Here is a 19,334-nt window from a genome sequence, read left to right on the forward strand (position 1 = left end):
CCTTTTCTCACTGTGTGACCCACAAGTGGGTCGCGACCCACAGTTTGAAAACCACTGCTCTAAACCATCAGGAATCAGCAGTGAGAAGAAGAAAGCTATATACACGTGACAGTGTTTATTTTAGTACACCGCCACCAACACCACAAAAATAATCGTGTAAAACCCAGTAAACCCTGAGTGTAAGAGACCGTGTGCGTCTGCGGCTGATTATGGATTGTTCGTCAACTGAGTCTTCCTCGGTCAGAAGGAATAGGCAAATCCAATGGTGCAGTTTTGAGGATTTATTAAAGAGGAGTCAGGTACATGGAGATGATGATGGTTTACAGGTAACAAATAGGTGTGTTTGTGGGTGTGTGTGTGTGTGTGGTTATCTGAAACAGAAATACAATAAAATGTATATCAATAAACATGTATACTATGGTTACATACAGATGCATAAAGAAATCACCCGCAGTACAACCAAAAATCCACTAGTGGGAGCTCTAACACTATAAATGAACTTGTATAAATGCCATACATCTCCAAATAGTGAAAAAAATGCCAAAAACAGGCGACCTATAAATTAAATATAATATTTGCAGTTATTTGCAACGCAATAACTAAAGTATATACAGTGGATGGCTACTTTAAATGCGTATGTGGAGCGCCGTAGCGGGCCGCAGCAGTATAACAGTACTAGGGAATAACACGAGTATAACAACTTCGCCACCTGAGCTAATAACTCTGCAATAAACGCGTCAATTATGCAAAAGAAAACATACTTACATCTTAAGGACGCACACAGCACTCATACACACAAGATTAGCGCAGGATTAACAAAGGATGGCGATTTCTGCACTGTTAATGATGCTCTCATGTCACTGGATCACACCAAAGTGAAAGCGCCTAGCGCAACCGCGATCAAACTACAAACGAACACATGCATCATGGGTAACGTAGTCCATGTCAGGGCACGGACTTTTAACAGCCGCCCCTGTATTTGCCTGGCAAATACACTCATTCAAAAGTTAACTAGTTTGAAGAAGTGCCGCTTGAATCCTCAGGCATTTCAGGGAGTTCCACCAGTTTGGTTACCGGGCGAATGTAGATACTGTCTTTAACCTTCACCTCAGCAGCTCTAACAACACCATCTGTCCCTGGGAAAACCTTGGTGATGGTCCCAACAGGCCAAAGTCCTCTGGGAAGGTTGGAGTCAATGATCATCACAATTTGTCCCACAGTAGCATTATCAGTGGATTTCCTCCATTTATGTCTCAGCTGAAGCCCTGGGAGGTAGTTCTGGACAAAGCGTTTCCAGAAATGATCGCTGATCACCTGACTGTGTTTCCATCTTCTGTTGGAAAGGGCATCATGAGGGCCGTAAACTGCCTGTGGTAATGTAGCGTCGCGCCGCCCCATTAGCAGCAGGTTTGGCGTGATGGGGTCCGGGTCAGCCACATCAGAGGAGGCATATCCGAGTGGCTTAGAATTAAGGAGCCCTTCAACTTCTATGAGAGCTGTTAGGAGCACTTCCTCTGCCACAACTTGGTCTTTCAGGACGCCTTGCAGAGCTGACTTAACAGATCGGATTTCCCTCTCCCAGGTTCCCCCGAAATGAGGAGAGTATGGTGGGTTGAAGTTGAAGTTAATAGTCTGCTCAGCCAGTTGCTGCTGCAACTTTGGTGCCATGCTCTCAAAGGCGCTCTGTAGTTCTTTATGGCCGCCCCTGAAATTGGTGCCCCGGTCGGACCACAGCTCGTACGGCTTCCCCCGGCGTGCAATAAACCTGCGTAATGACATTAAGAAAGAGTCAGTATCAAGGCTAGGGATGAGATCTAAGTGGACGCATCTAGTGGTGAGGCATTTATAGATGATTCCCCAGCGTTTCTCTCTCCTACGCCCAATCTTAATCAGGTATGGTCCGAAACAGTCTACGCCTGTAGACCAGAAGGGCGGTTTGTAGAGTCTCAGCCGAGATGAGGGAAGATCAGCCATCTTTGGTGTGGAGGGTGAGGCGCGCCATCTCCTGCAGTCCACACACCGGTATTGATGTTTCTTAATGGCCTGGCGACCTCTGAGAATCCAGTAGGTGCGGCGTAACTCTGCATAGAGTCTCTCTGCACCAGGGTGAAACAGCTGAACATCATAGTGTTTTATGATAAGCTGAGTCAGAGGGTGATCAGGTGATAACACGACTGGGTGAATGCTGTCAGGGTCTACATCTGTAGCTTGACGCAGGCGGCCTCCCACTCTGACTAGTCCACTGAGGCTGTCATACTCAGGGGAAAGAGCGCTGAGACGACTGCTCGGGCGAACAGGGTTACCTGCTTGTAAGGCTTGGACCTCCTCTGGGAAGCTGTCCTTCTGCGCAGATTGAAGCAGCTGGGTCTCTGCCTCCAGGCGCTCACTTACAGTGTAGGAGGTGGTAGTCGCCCCCTGCAGGGATTGGTGAGTAGCCAGAATCAAATCATCTAAAGATGTGTACTGTGCTGGATCTGGCAGACTTGGTGATACATTTGTAAGGCCACAGAAGGCGGTCTTTCTGAGTTCTTCACTGCCACCTTCTGGGAACTCTGTTGGGGGCTTCGGCCAGGTGTCAGGAGTCTGTGTGAGAAAGTGTGGGCCCTGTGACCATCGACTGGAGATCGTGAGCTCTGATAGTGGTTTCCCTCTTGTGATGTCATCGGCTGGATTATCATCAGAGTTCACATACCCCCACTGTTCCGGAGAGGTCAGCTCCTGTATCTCACAGATCCGAGTCCCCACAAAAACTTTGTACCTGCAGGAGCTGGACTGGATCCACTGAAGCACTGTAGTAGAATCTGTCCACAGGTAGACTGAGTGAAGGGGTAGTGAGAGCTCAGTTTGGAGTACCCTGGCCAGTTGGGCTCCAGTAAGCGCAGCACACAGCTCCAGTCGGGGTATCGACACCTGCTTGCGGGGCGCTACTCTGGAGCGTGCCATGATGAAGGAGGTGGAGATGTGAGCCTGCTGCTCTTTGACTCTGAGATAGGCCACAGCTCCATACGCCTTCTCTGAGGCGTCACAGAAGATGTGGGCCTCATATGTAGCACTGTTGCTGTTGTGAGGAGGAGTGTAACATCGGGGAATGGTGATATACTGGAGATAGGACAATTCCTTTTCCCATTCGAGCCAGGACTGAAGCAAGTTTCCTTCTATGGGCTCATCCCATCCTCTCTCTGTGCTCCACAGGGCCTGCACAATGAGCTTTGCTCTTGTAGTGTAGGGACAGATATAACCCAATGGGTCATACTGACTGGCCAGTACTTTGTAAACATTGCGCAGCGTCACAGTTGTGTAGGTTACAGGGCGGTGCTTGTATCCCAGGACGTCAGTGGTGCAGTGCCAACTGAGACCCAGTGTTGACTCCTGGGGATCAAGGCTTTTAAAGTTTAGCCACAGCTCACAGCTATCTGACCTGGCCGTACCTGGCAGATGAGCAACCACCTCAGGGATGTTGCTAGCCCACTGTCGTATCTCAAATCCACCTTGGATAAGCAGCTCTCTCATTCTGTCAATGAGCAGCTTGGCCTCTTGTGGGTCAAAAAGGGACTGCAGGCAGTTGTCCACGTAGAAGGCTGTGTGTACAGAGTCGTAGATGTCTTTATAGGTGTCTCTGTGCTCCCTTACGTGGCTCTGAAGGGCAAAGGTAGCACAGCAGGGGCTACACGTTGTCCCAAAAGGCAGTACTCTCCACTCATATACATCTGGAGGCCTCTCTGTTTCACAGTCTCTCCATAAGAACCGCAGCAGGGGGCAGTCTTCAGGGAGCAGGCGGATCTGATGAAACATGGCCTTTATATCTCCGCTCACTGCAACAGGATACTGGCGGAAACGCAGGAGTACACCCAGCAGTGAAGGCCCCAGAGGAGGTCCTGGCAGGAGGTAGTGGTTAAGAATGGTCCCCTGGAACTCAAAGGAACAGTTAAAGACCACCCGAGCTTTGTTGTTGTGATGTACAATGTGGTGTGGTACATACCAAGATTCAGCAGAGCTATGAATCTCTTCGGGAGTCAGCTTTACAACATAACCAGAATCTATCAACCTCTTGATCTCCTGGTTGTATGTGAGTGCCAGGTCAGGATTCTTAGCCAGCTTACGCTCAGTGGACCTCAGAAGGCCTTTCACTACTTCAGAGGAGACATGCATCTGTGGGAAGTCCTTCTTCCTGAGCAGGGGGGTGGCATATCGCTCTACACCATCCACAGGTACTCTGATGGTCTTGGCCTCTAACATGGCTATGGCCTCTCTGTCCTCCTTTGAGCGTGTGACCTCCTTTCCAGGTCTATGGAGGGGAGCATCTAGTTGCCACAGACGCTGTACATCCTGTTGAAGGGCAATGGCAGGAGAAAAGCATGATATGTTCAGGCAGTGCGCCTCCCCCTGCTGTGTGGGCATACTGCAGCTCGGACCCTGGATAGCCCATCCGAGCTTGGTGCAAACGGCGACAGGTCCTTGGGCTGAGCCTCGCAGGATAGAACGGACAGGAGTTATGAGGTGAGCATTGTCAGAGCCGATTAACACAAGTGGCTGTATCCGACTGAATCCTTCAAGCTGCACTCGCTGTAGGTGATGATACTTCTCCTTTAAGAGCTCCACTGGGCATGACTGTTCAGCTAGGCTGAGCTGTTGGGCGGTAAAGGCACGCGTTATGTTGTAACGTATTTTTGGCTTGGCCTTTGGGGACACCTGGAAAGAGACATAGCCTCCTTTAATATGGATCACATCTTGACGAATAGTACGCAGAGACAGAGTTTCCTCCTCCTGGATTAAGCCTAACGACTTAACAGCAGCAGGGAGTATAATGGTTTTCTCTGAGCCATCATCAAGAAGAGCATATGTGTCCAGAGATTTCCTTTGATGGTGTAACTGGATGGGCACAACCTTAAGCATTACACGGCCAGAGTGACTGATAGGAGCCAAAAACACTCGGCTGGTGCTCACTGTTAGGATATTCGGGTCCCTCCTCTTCGCTTCAGCCAGGTCATGAAGCACTAATAGGTGCTGTTCCCCACAGGTGCTGCACATCTTCTTAAGAGTGCACTGCTCAGGGGTATGTTTACGGCCACAGCGCCAGCATTTGGATTTGTCCTTTATCCAAGAAGCTACAGCTTTGAGGTCTAGCTTCTTAAAATCTACACAGCCACTGAGGTAGTGCTCTGTCCCTTCACAATATGGGCAGTATGGCTTAAACTGCTTCTTCTTAGAGGAGGAAGAAGGATTAGTAATGTGTGCCTTAGTGTCCATCTTTGGCTGTGTTTGAGCGGGATCTGAGCCATAATAGATGGATGTAGACTTACTCTGTGCCCTGGACCCTGCAGAGACTCTGGAGTTGCCCCTCTCTGATCGTGGTCTGTCTGAGGGCTGTGGCTGAATGATTTGCCGTGATAGCTGTAGAACTTGGGACTTACGCTCGAGCCACCCGGAGAAGTCGTACATATTGTAGGTGCAGCTGCTGCCAGTGCGTATGATACCACGTGTGATGCAATACTCGATGAAACTGTCTCTGTAGCTAGGCGGAAGCTTAGTGAGTAACCTGTCTACGTGTGAACCACACTGGAGCTCACTGGCTGCTACATCGTCCATAGTACTGAGGAGGCCCACTAGGCTGGACACCGCCAGGGAGAAATCTTCAAAGGCTTGAGGATCACCTGCCTTAATAGGAGAGCAGTTAAGTATAGCACTCAGTTCACTCTGGACTAATTGCCTGGGTTGCCCATATCTCTGCTCCAAAGCTCTCATTGCACTAGTATAGGGAGTGCGGTCATGAATATAGCGTCTGGCCACTTGTAACGCACATGGATGCTCTAACTGATCTATCAGGATGTGATATTTATACTCCTCTGTGAGATGAGCATGTGGCCCGAGTAGGCTGTCCAGTCCTTTCTTCAGTAATGCAAAGTCACTCTCTCTGCCTGATTTGAATGTCACCAGTCTAGGCTTCGGGATGCCATATGAAGATGCTAAGATCATCTCCATCAGGTTTGGCTGGGTGACTTCTGCTACAGGAAGTACTGTGGCTTGTGCAGTAGATGCAGCAGGGAGTGAGGGGTAGACAGAGACTGGTGGATAGGCAGCAGAGTAGGAGCTGGCAGAATCAGGAGGTGGAGCTGCATAAAGCTGGCTATAAGTCTGCGGCGCTGATATCCCCGATGGTGGCTGATACAGTGGCGCTGAGACTGCAGAGAAGTCGTGGGATTGTGCAGAGAGTACCTGGGTGGAGCTGCCTGGAGGCTGCAGGTGTTGATACCTCTGACTGTATAGGGGCTCAGCCTGACGTGGTTCAAGCCTCCCAAACTGTACTGATTGGGCTACTTGACTGACTGTTTGTAGAGCAGGCTGAATGACATGACTCATTCTAGGGGGCGGAGCAGGTAGCGGTGCCGGCTGAATACCTGGATAGGCCACAGGGATTCTCAGCTGGGGAGCAGGCTGTGGCGCGGGCCAAGGTGCAGACTGGCCTGGAGGCTGAAATGCAGTATTCACCCTGGGCTGTAGTACGGGCGGTGTCACTGGCGGTTGCTGAAGTACAGGTTGAGGTACTAGCATTGCGCCTGGCTGCTGTGCAGGTTGAACTACAGGGTTCGGTGGCAGCGGCGCTGGCTGAATATTTGAAGTAGGCTGAATAATAGGGCTTAAAGGTAGTGGAGCTGGCCTTGATGCTGAATGGAGAATGGGGCTTGCATTTTGCAGTGGTGAAGATGCAGTAGGTTCTACTGGCCTTAACAGGTTTACAGGCGTTCTAATGTCCTGCCTCACTGCTGGTGCCAGGACGTGTAACTGATCAGTAGTATGGATGCTGCTCATGCCCAAACTGTTATGCTGTGGTGTTTGGAGTAGAGCAGGAAGCGAAGCGGCTCTATCTTGCTGTTGAGCATCACTCTGAGTAGGGAGAGGACTGCATGACTTACATGCTCGCTCCAGTTGTTCCACACGCTTGGTTAACGCACCACTGGTCTCCTTCATAGTGATTTGCATCTCATTCATCGTTTTCAGTACACTGCCCAAAGCTGCCTCCATTCTCTTCCATCCTTTCATCTCCTTCCTCTTCTCCTTATCAGATTCCTCTGAACTGCTGCTGCTTGAAGACTCTGTCTCCTCTGGATCAGGTAGGTCGTGCTCATACTCCGCCAGATGTCCCGGAAGCTTTCTGCTCCTTCTTGGACGGGGACTATGCTTTGGACTCTTCTCCTGAGGAACTTCATCTTGTGGAGTTGCCATCTTGTTGACTCAGCCAATAAACATCCGGCTCGAAGGACCACTTGTAAGAGACCGTGTGCGTCTGCGGCTGATTATGGATTGTTCGTCAACTGAGTCTTCCTCGGTCAGAAGGAATAGGCAAATCCAATGGTGCAGTTTTGAGGATTTATTAAAGAGGAGTCAGGTACATGGAGATGATGATGGTTTACAGGTAACAAATAGGTGTGTTTGTGGGTGTGTGTGTGTGTGTGTGTGGTTATCTGAAACAGAAATACAATAAAATGTATATCAATAAACATGTATACTATGGTTACATACAGATGCATAAAGAAATCACCCGCAGTACAACCAAAAATCCACTAGTGGGAGCTCTAACACTATAAATGAACTTGTATAAATGCCATACATCTCCAAATAGTGAAAAAAATGCCAAAAACAGGCGACCTATAAATTAAATATAATATTTGCAGTTATTTGCAACGCAATAACTAAAGTATATACAGTGGATGGCTACTTTAAATGCGTATGTGGAGCGCCGTAGCGGGCCGCAGCAGTATAACAGTACTAGGGAATAACACGAGTATAACAACTTCGCCACCTGAGCTAATAACTCTGCAATAAACGCGTCAATTATGCAAAAGAAAACATACTTACATCTTAAGGACGCACACAGCACTCATACACACAAGATTAGCGCAGGATTAACAAAGGATGGCGATTTCTGCACTGTTAATGATGCTCTCATGTCACTGGATCACACCAAAGTGAAAGCGCCTAGCGCAACCGCGATCAAACTACAAACGAACACATGCATCATGGGTAACGTAGTCCATGTCAGGGCACGGACTTTTAACACTGAGATTATTACTCGTGACAATAAAACAAAATATATGGATATGAGAATGTGTATAAAACATAACTAAATTAACTATCTCTTACATATTTTCTAATTTCACTAAACATTTCATTAAGTTTCGTGAACATTTTTATTAAACATGGACCTTTATGTTCATTAAAAATACTTTGTATGCTATTGTATTGCACCTTCGTGCTCGTGCGGACGCGTCGAGTATAAACCAGGCTTAACGGCAGTTTCATACCGCCAGCTTGAGCTCCGCCGCGTCAGCCTCGCGAGAGTATTCACACTGGAAGCGGTTACAGCCTCACAGCAGCAACAAGCGAGCATGTCTTTACAAAGACACCTATCAATTTATTTTTAGAAGTTGGCAATTTATAAACTTGATAGTCTTCTTGAAAGTTTGTTGAGATGGGGAGGTGCAGAGGTGAAAAGAGTAATAAAATATTCTACTCAAGTAAAAGTACTATAGGCCTATGTCACACTTCCTGCTTCCGGAACGCGGAGTAGGGATTCAGAACTTCCGGTCAACAGTATTTCTCAATAAGGATTTAGATTATCAGCCATAATGTCTAAACCATCCGAGGTAGACTGACCACGAGCTATGAGGTTGTGAAACTAAGGTTTTTGCTCCTGTAGAAGCTATAAGTTCGTATGAAATCAACCTTGTTTTAAGAAAAACATGTTTTATCCGCGATCTTATGAAAAAAAACTACACTACCCACAATCCTAAGCGTAGCAGCAACGTCTGCTGATTGGTCCAACTCGCTGTTACCATAGAAACGTTTACCTTACTGGTGAACGGCCCGCTGCTGTTGTTGTAGTGTACCGGGTTGCTCTGCGTCAGGCCGTAGACAGCCATAACTCAGCTTTCACGCTTTTCCACTTGAGAGTTTTCATTTACCATCCGAACCACATCGTCATATGTGACTTCAGGCAGGTTGCGGAGAGATTTGGTCCAGCAGTATCTATCGGACTCCGCCATTGTAAAACGCTAACCGGAAGAGCCGTATCCCTACTAAAAGACGTACTTCCGGTCTTCAATTTTTTCGTGACATAGGCCTATTACTACAATCAAATTTTATTTAAGTACAAGTAAAAGTACGGGTCGAAAAATCTACTCAAGTAAAAGTAAAAAGTAGCTCATTTAAAATGTACTCAGAGTAAAAGTTACTGAGTTACTTTTTTAACAGCGGGGGTGGGTTGGTATGGAGCTTATAATATGACAAAATGATTTGAATTTGAATTGTGTAAATTTGAATATGACAAAATAATTTGAATTTGAATTGTGTAAATTTGAATATAACAAAATGATTTGAATTTGAATTGTGTAAATTTGAATTATTTGCAAGTGTAAAAATAGTTCTGAATTAGATTTTTTTTAAACGAATATTGAACATTTGAAATTTAAAAAATTGAAATGTTTTTATGGCTGAATTTTATAGACATGTATTTTCAAACAGCTAGTTTTTTTGTTCTGAATTCTTATACTGCAAATATTCAGTTTAAAAAAAAATACAGATTCAAGTTTTCAAGATGAAGAAATTCAGATCTTCAAATTCAGTTTTCTAAAATTCAATCTCAAAAATTCAATCTCAAAAATTCAGGTCTTACAGAAAGTAGGTCACAGGTCATCCACAGGGAAGAATAAATGATCTCAGATAAGTCGAACAGAGCATTTTGGCTGCACTGCAGTAGTTTTCTGCTGCAAATGCGGTGGTGGTTTAAGAGAATCCGTGTATCTTTCGCTCAGTCGTTTTTTATTTAATATTAAGAGTAGAAAAATGAGAAAACAGCTTGAGTATTAGATTTCTAATATTCTAATAATAGTCCACTGCAGCAGTTGCATGGATAAAGCGGTTGCTAATAAAATGCTAAATCAGATATATGTACAATAACATTACGATGACCTTCAATCGATTTAAATAGTAGGCTACATGGGGTTTAATTTGTCTTTAATGAGATGTAACCTGATATATGTTATCAGGCATAAATACATAGATCCACCACTGGCTAATGTGTGACTTAATGGTCCAGTGGTAGAATTGTCGCCATCCGTGTCAGAGATTCTGGGTTCTAATCCACTCTCGCATAGTTTTTTTTTTTTTTTTTTGTATAATTATTTTTTTCCCTCATCAAAATCGATTATGTTCATCAGTGGTTGTATATCAAGCAGGGGCACGTTTGTGTGCATTATGTTTTGAGATTTCACCAGAACGAATAGAGAGTATCCGCATTCCGCAACGGATTGAAGCGCACGTCCGAGTGAAGACAGTGCGGCGTGTGCGTGAGCCTATATGTTAATAGTGTTTATCGTGTAAATGTTGTATTTTATTTACAGGTCTTTTACACTATTGCTGAATAGGCTAATATTAAAATGCGGACTGGTGGCGCCGGTGATCTCACTATGCAACTCATAGACTGTAAGATGCAACTACGAACACAGAGATAGAGTCCGTCTGCGGCAAAGAATTTCAACGATGACAATTTCTCCTGGACGAAATCTCTGAATCAGACGAGGACACGGACGTTTGTGTTGAGAACTATCCTAGTTTCGCACCGCATATGTTCTGACTGAACATCCAGGTACCATGCAATAATTCATCTTTTCGAAAGAAATACAAACGAGGAGTAATGCACTAATGAGTTCGCCAACTAACTAGACATTTTGTGTGAATGTGAAATGAATTTCAAGCTCTGGTGGTAGCTAGCCTTGTAGATGGAAGAGTGATTTCTCTTATAGGCAGATATGCGCTTTCTGGATTAGTGGGAGTGGCTTGCGGAGCTGTGCAATGTGGTGCATTGTGGGAATTGTTGTCTTTCATACAAATGCGTCCTGAAGTTATTTTTTGTTTTTCCTCGGTCACGAAGGCACCAAATTCAAAATTTATTTTACATTTCGACTACATATATGACCCACTTTAAATAAAAAAACAATGTTCAAATGGGTGGAATGCCCCTTTAAATTTTTTTTTTTTTTTTTTTACTCAGTAACGGATATGATTTAAAATGTAGCGAATTACAATACTTTAAACAAAACAGTAAAAGTAAAATTACAGATTTTAAAAACTACTTAAAGTACAAATACACAAAAAAACTACTCAATTACAGTAACGCGAGTAAATGTAATTCGTTACTTTCCACCTCTGGGGAGGTGTACAACATTTAACAAAAAAGCTCCGATCTTGTCATTTCACCCTTATGGAACAAACATAGCCTATGGGAATATATTGCAATCAGTGGCGATTTCTTTAAGACTGCAAGGGAAGCTCGGCTTCCCCTATAATGTCAAAAAATGAATGGTCAAATATGTATTAACATTTTATTGACTAAAAATGTGTTAGAAAACGTTCATCTCAAAGACGAGTTTGTTCAGAATCAGTTACATACAGCAGGTCGGCTGACTCGATCTCCTTCTCATACATTCCCGTAGCATCACAGTGCATTTCCCTGTTGAAGCCCAGCTTCCATAGACTTCAGTGGGGCTGCTTTGAACAGTTTTTTTCAGCGCTTCGAAACTAGACGGCCATTGGATAAATGCTGCGATTATGTCCCGCCCACGGAAGTTCAGCTTCTCTGGGGGTGAATGAGGAGTGGGCTGGCCTGGACTCCGAGCTTCTGCGTGATGATTTTGTGTACACAAACACAGAAGGCACAAAATCAGGACTACTAGAGTCCAACGACGCCTCACCTGCAAATAAAACACACACACGTTTGTTTACTAGCCAAATCTACCACCAGTTTATCAAACTTTACCTGCATTTGAATATTATTCTACATCGTACAGACAATCACTAATGTAAACAAGGATTACTAGAGTCCAATAATGCTTAATCTGCAAATAACACACACACAGTTTGTTTACTAGCCAAATCCAACACCAGCTTATGAAACTAGCTGCATGTGGTCATCAAACTTCAGCTGCATTGATAAACTACACCGTAGGCTACAGACAATCAATAATGTAAACCATGCTTTCCATTAAACTCAAGAGTACATAGATAAACTTACCTGATATAAAGTGGGCGCTGCAGACGCGAGCATTTTTTATTATGTCCTCGCTCCAATCAACACGTTTAATCGCCTGCAGCCACAGGGGCCGCCGGTTCTTCTTGTAATGTATTGTGTTGCCACTAGAGCGCGCTGTTACGTTGTCTGCGCCAGTGCTTTTTGTATACATATCAGCATTAGCTGCTTTTGCGTGCTGTTCAGTAAAAATCAGCTATCGTGCAGTTTCACTCGCTGTCTTTATTGTCTCCAGTATCTTACATGGTGTCAGAAGTGTAACATGGCTTCCCCACATTTTGAGCACCCAAAGATTGACTGGGAGGCTGCAGATTTATACCAGGAATTCGACCGTTTTCGGAGCCATGTCACGTTTGTTTTTGATGGACCACTATCCAAACTAACTGCAAAGCAGCAAGCCGGCTGGCTGGGTACGTGGATAGGCGGTCAAGGCAGAGAAATTTACAAAACGCTCAACTGGGCTGAAGGTGAGAAAGAGGATCCCAAAAAGGTGTTAGACAAATTTGAGAAATATATCAGACCAAGGAAGAATAAGAGGATAGCTCGCCATCGGTTTAAACAGAGGAAGCAAGACTTAAGTGAGAGTTTCGACCATTTCGTTAAAGATTTACGGCTACTGTTAATGGATTGCGCATATGCAGACCCTGACGACATGTTGATTGACGCAATTATAGCGGGTGTGCGTGAAAAACGAGTGCAAGAGAGACTATTAGACAAAGGAGAGGAATTGACACTAGCCAAGGCTATTGAAATCCCTCAGCAATATGAGATGTCTCAGAAACAATTGAAAATAGTCAGAGATGATGCCACATGCTCTCAGGTGTCCACTGTTGCAGAACGTGTTCAACCTAAGCCTTCTGGCCAAAGCAGAAAAACACGCTATCCAGATCGCAAGTTCACTCAGTCAAAACCATCAGCTCTCTGTGCTAGCTGCGGTAAACATCCCGATCACAAATGGAACGAGGGCAAATGCCCAGCCAAGGGCTCAACGTGCTCTTACTGCCACAAGCCCAACCACTGGATGGCAGTGTGCCGTAAACGTGCTGTTCACACACTGAATGCTGAAGCGCTGGAGGAGTCGGATGATGAAATACTGAACATTAGCCTAACAGACGTTGTCCATCCAGCAGCTGCATTAACTGTGGACAAATGGTCCGTGCATTTGATGATACTTTCACAGAGAGTCCAGTTCAAGATAGATACTGGTGCCAAGTGTAACACTTTGACTCTTGACAGCTACCAGCAACTTGTGCACACGGGTGAATTAAAGCGTTCTAACAAGCTGTTGCGCTCCTACTCTAATCATAAGCTCAAACCAGTCGCTGCCGTAGATTTATCAGTGCACTATAAACAGTGTGCCACTGATGCAGAGTTTGAAATTGTGGATATTGCACAGGAAAGTGTGCTCAGCGGGGCCACGGCTGAAGCTTTGGGTTTGATAGCAAGGCTGAACTCTGTACAAAATGTTGCTGAAGCTGAGGCTGACTCGCCTGTGGAGGACATTTTTAAGAAATCACTGCTTGCCACCCCCATGCGCATACAGAGGATGCGCCTGCGCATCCAGTGGTATGATTTGACTGTCAGGTACAGGAAAGGAAAAGATATGGAGCTGCCCGACACACTTTCCAGGGCGCAACTGTCACAAAATACTCCAGAATTGGAACATTTGGAGTGTGTATCCATGCTGAACTATGTGGCTGTAAGTGAAGAGAAGTATGCTGAGCTACAGGAATGCACAAAAAAAGAGCTGAGCACTTTACAACACATCATCCAGCAAGGTTGGCCAGAGCACAGGAGGGACGCCCCAACTACTGTTCAGCCATATTGGGACTCAAAAAGTCAACTGACCATATGTGATGGAGTGGTGTACAAAGGGCTGCGTATAGTAATACCACCCACCATGAGACAGCACATGTTAAAACTCATACACCAGTCTCATTTAGGGATTGTGAAAAGCAAACAGAGAGCGCGGGAGGTGCTCTACTGGCCGGGCATGAGCGCAGAGATAGAGGAGGTGGTGAAGAATTGCAGCAAATGTGCAGAGTTCCAAAACAAACTACCAAGATTGCCTCTAAAGCCAACTGAAACCCCAGAACTGCCATTTGAGCTAGTGGCCTCAGACATCTTTGAATTTAATGGCAAACATTTCATTCTTCTCGTGGATTATTTTTCAAAATACATTGAAGTGGACGAGCTTAAAGATCAGAGAAGCCGTACTGCCATTGAAGTGTTGAAATCACAGTTCAGTCGTCATGGGATTCCTACTGTCCTACGAACAGACAATGGGCCCCAGTATGTGTCAGAGGAATTCAGAGATTTTTGTGAGAGCTATGGCATATCACATCTCACATCATCACCTCACACACCTCACTCAAATGGAGAGGCCGAGCGTGCAGTACAAACGGTGAAAAGGCTTTGGAACAAAGCACCAGACAGACATTTGGCATTGTTGGACTACAGAACAACCCCTCTAGAGACAGTAGAGTTGTCCCCAGCGCAGCTGCTCATGGGCAGAAGACCCAGAAACAAACTCCCTGCAGCTCAACAACTGCTTATCCCAAAGGCCTACAACTCTTTGAAAATCAGACACCTGCTCAATAGGTCCAAAGCTTCCCAGAAGTACTACTATGACAAAGGCAGGACGATGCACACTCGCCCTGCGCTGGTGCCAGGCCAAGAAGTCAGAATGCAGCCCTACCCCGGCCATGCCAAATGGTCCCCAGCTGTTGTCATCCAGCGTCACCGCAGCACACCCAGGTCTTACATCGTCAACTCTGGTGGTGTGGAGTTCCGCCGGAACTGTCAGCACCTTCGCAAAAGCACTGCAAGAGCGAATCAGTCCCGTCACCTCATGCAAAATGAGCCTTGGGAGGAGTTGCCTGATGCTCTTCCAGAACAAGAGGAACTGATTCCTCCCCTAGTGGGGACTTCAGCATCACCTGCTAAGGAACCCCTGAATGTGGATAAACCTCAGCCCTGTCTGCCCTACATCACTAAGCATGGCAGAGTGGTTAAGCCCCCTGAAAGACTGAATTTGTAGCCCATTGGCCCATGAGTGAAATAATCCAGTAGGCCTAACTGTTTTGTTGATAGCATTCAATTGTTGGTAATTAACAAGTTGCTCCTGAATAGTTAAAGAAGTATGTCAAGTGTGGTACCTTTGTTTAATGTCATTATTTTGCCATTTAAATTGACTTAGAAACTTTCAGTTATTTAGTCTGCTATCTATCCATGGTGTCTCCCCAACCAAGCTGAAGAAGGGGAGATGTAATGTAATGTGTTGCCACTAGAGCGCGCTGTTACGTTGTCTGCGCCAGTGCTTTTTGTATACATATCAGCATTAGCTGCTTTTGCGTGCTGTTCAGTAAAAATCAGCTATCGTGCAGTTTCACTCGCTGTCTTTATTGTCTCCAGTATCTTACACTTCTGAAACGGCCGTGATCCTGTCGGAATCCTATAAAACTTAAGCCCCTTGGTGGAATATCGATTAGTGCAACCGTAACCGCAACAACCAGACATTTTGATGCTGGGAAACCGTTTTGATAAACTTTGATAAACTTTCGGAGTTTCTAACACATTAGCCAGTGGGGAACAACACCACTTCCATTGCCAAAATGCGACCAAAATGCCACTTCCATTGCCTTTTATTTGATCACGTGGGCTGTAAAAGGGTCAATAGAACGCTCCATAGCAACAGTTACCCCCATGACGTGACGGCGCGGCCGCCATTATGGACTGAAAACTGAAGGAAAACACCGAAAAATAATGGGAGTCAATGGCACTGAACCAACTTAACATAACAAAAAAAATTTCTGGCCGTCATATCTAAATATGGCCTAATTACCCTTAGGAAAATAGTATTTTGGGACAAAATGTTACTATAGAGGTACTATAAGACTACTATAGAAATACTATAGCGGCTCTAGGATATTATAGAGGTATTACAGAACATAACAGATTTCTGTGATGTTCTGTAATACCTCTATAATATTTTAAAGCTGCTATAGTATTTCTATAGTAGTCCTATCATACTTCTATAGTATGTCCCAAATTACTATATTATTCCTATAAGATTACTATAATATTTTTTCCCAAAATACTATAAGATTCCTATAGTACTTTTTCGTAAGGGTATGTCCCCCACCGAATCGGCTTCATTAGCCTACCACTTACGGTTTGCAAAGATACAATTATAAAATTACTGCAAACCTTTAATCTATCAATATTTATGTTCTATTATGCATTTTCCTTGTTATATGAATAACAGAAATTCATGAAATAATATATAGGTAGACACACAGTAATAAGATATTTATTCAAATGTTGATTTTGAAATTAGTGAACATCACCATATATAATATATACTGTATACATAATATATAATCATATTATGATTTGGAAAAATAAATAAATAAATAAAATTATAAATTAACATTTCTAAAGACAGTTAATCTTTTACATAGAATATCACAAAAATATTAACAACTTGTTTTTTCAACATCTTCAGTGAAAGTGCACACAGTGAACGTTTCAATGGCAAGAAAAAAAACTATCTGTGAATGTCCTATTACAGGCGGAAAGGTACAAAAAAGATGTGCAATCTAGCAAGTGCACACATGAACTATAAACAGTACTAAAATGGAAGTGGTGCCATAAGATACACCACCATCTATTGTGTGCATTTGTGTATGAGACGTTTTTTTGTATTTTTTCTTTTTGTGAGAGAAGAGGCATTGATTTTGCCATTGACTGGCGCTAACGATTTCAGCAGCTTTCAGTCCATAATGGCGGACGCGCCTCCGCAGCGCCATCTACAGACTGTTACCCATAACACAACAGAGTTTCGCCTTGGCCTTCTATAATCTTTGCTGTTTTTTAGCAAGTGTAGTCCTGCTATTTCTGTGCAAGCATTACTATGTCTAGCCAGCGGCTTGTTCTCTAGCAAGCACCTGAAGATACAACAGTTCCTTTGTATTTGTGGATAATGACTCTTGTCACTGCACTCTCATGTGGTTTGAGCAGGCCCGGATTAACACCGTGTAGTGCCCCTGGGTGACAACATTTGAAGTAAATTTGGTAATCATTGTTAAACCACGTCATGTCATATTGTCAGCATGGTACTTATGAAGTAAATTAGTGGGTCAGAGATGTCTAATGCTTTTTGAAAACGTAAGGCTTTCTTATTCATAAAACGAGTTGGACATCACATTTTTGTATACATTTTTATTTATTTACATTAGTAAGCTACAGGACATCGTCTTTCAAAACATGACCTGCGCGAAAGAGAAAAAAATAAATAATGCGTCATTATACCCAGCACTTCTGAAAATGCACTTCCGAATGCGTCTCTGTCCCCAGCACATTTCAAACCAAACTGACGCCCATGAGTGAAGGTTGTCGGGGTTGTCTTAATCCATTGTCGGCATCTTTCCGCTTGGATCTTGGGCTTTGGAAAGGCGAAAAAAACGACCCCTCCCTATAAACTTTTGGGGTACCTGGTGTCAGACTTGCAGGTGCCATAGTCGCATCGTTTCACCATCTTGCTGAAAATCGCAATGTTTGACGGTCACGGGGGTCCTTCTCCTTAGTTACAGTTGCTGAGCTAGGATTGGACGAGGACCGTTCGAGGGCGGGGTTTTGCAAACGGTCAATTCTTTATGGATATAATTAATATTCTCTCTGTATATATTGTATCATTAACTGTTCATTTTGTATCTGCATCTCTTCCAGCAAAATAATATATATACAAAACATGAAAAATATTTATTAAAGTCTAGTCATTATCTTAATCACTTGGTGCCCCCCTATTGGCTGGTGCCCCAGGGCACTCGCCCAATCCCGTCTATGGATAATCCGGCCCTGGGTTTGAGAGATGCAGAGATGTGACAACAACCACCTCTTTATTCAGCAGAACACTTTTAGATGGTCATATTCTTTATTAACCAAGATAGTTCGTTGGCTGCATCCTTAGTTATAGATTATGGAGATTGCAAGGAAGGCCTGGAAGGGCAAAGAGTCCTGTCCAGGTCTCTTCTTTAATAGTCTTGAATTCATTGTTCATGCATAGGTATAATTGGCGACAGCCCATAGGTATAATTGGTGACAGCCAGAAAGTCCCGTGTGGCTTCTCTTTAGTAAGCGTGGCTGTCTTTAAGCAGACGTAAGCGCCTTTAAGCAAGCGTGTATATTGTTTAGCAAGCGGCTATAGATACAAGGTCCTTTGTTCCGAGGACTGCTGACTCTCATGACTTGAGGGTTTACTGGACTGAGGGAAGCAGAGCTGAACAATGACCTCTTTATTCAGCAGTACATTTCAAATGGTTATATTTTTTATTAGCTCAGCAAGTTCCCCTACATTGGCTGTGACACACTGAGCTGTGAACTTTTTATTATGACCTTTCCTATTTTTACGTCGAGATGAGAGGTCAGGTAAAGCGAGGGAAATGCCATTCTCATATGGCCTCTCTTCAACAAAATACACACGATGTTCGCAGTGTTTTCCCCCACGCCGACTCCACCCTCGCCACGTTCCCAACTATGACTAGATGCCGACTGTATGTATGGCAATATTGACGCTGTTGTTTATATGCTGAAGCACAAACTACCGGTAAGGGTAAAGCACGTTTCCGAACAAGGTGCACTTGGCGGTTAGCGAATGTAATTAGATTTGTGACTTGGAATCTCATATGGTCCGTTGTTTCCGGAAGAAAGCACTGAACGCAACAGAGAAAATAAATAAATAAATAAAAATAATTATAAAAAATAATTTAAAAAACGTAATTCCTATCAACCAGCTCACTTAGCACGGCGTTCGTGACTCGACTAGTCGAGACTGTTTTCCAAGATGGCTCCTGCCTGTATACGCGTAATGTACTGTCTTTATAAAGTATCTTCTTATTAAACTGTCTGTACACTTACAAAGTTCTCAATGCTTCGGTTTGCATGTAGGGACCCTCATTATGCTACCGTGTTAGTGTGAGGCTATTTTGAGCCTTGTTAGGGGTATTGGTGGTAGATATATAGTAGAAAATGGTACTCCGCAGGGCAGTGTCATTACCCCTATACTCTTTTCCATAATGATTAATGATGTTTTTTCTCAAGTTCAGGGGGATATCGGAAAGTCATTGTTTGCTGATGATGGAGCCTTATGGAAAAGGGGGAGGAACATTAATCATATTAAGGGTAAAATACAAGAGGCAATTAATGTGGTGAAAAGATGGTCATTTGCATGGGGATTCAAGTTTTCAATTGA

At 44.2% G+C, this 19,334-nt stretch overlaps 1 protein-coding gene across 1 annotated transcript in view; it reads left to right on the plus strand.

Annotated features, from left to right (window-relative positions):
* LOC311302232 (uncharacterized protein) overlaps nt 1-19,334 on the plus strand; it is a 340,899-nt gene that overhangs the window by 225,530 nt on the left and 96,035 nt on the right. The gene's annotated exons all lie outside the window — the stretch shown is intronic.

The sequence above is a fragment of the Rutilus rutilus genome (genome assembly GCF_951802725.1).
Source record: "Rutilus rutilus genome assembly, chromosome: 1".
In the NCBI taxonomy this organism is placed as follows: Eukaryota; Metazoa; Chordata; class Actinopteri; order Cypriniformes; family Leuciscidae; genus Rutilus; species Rutilus rutilus.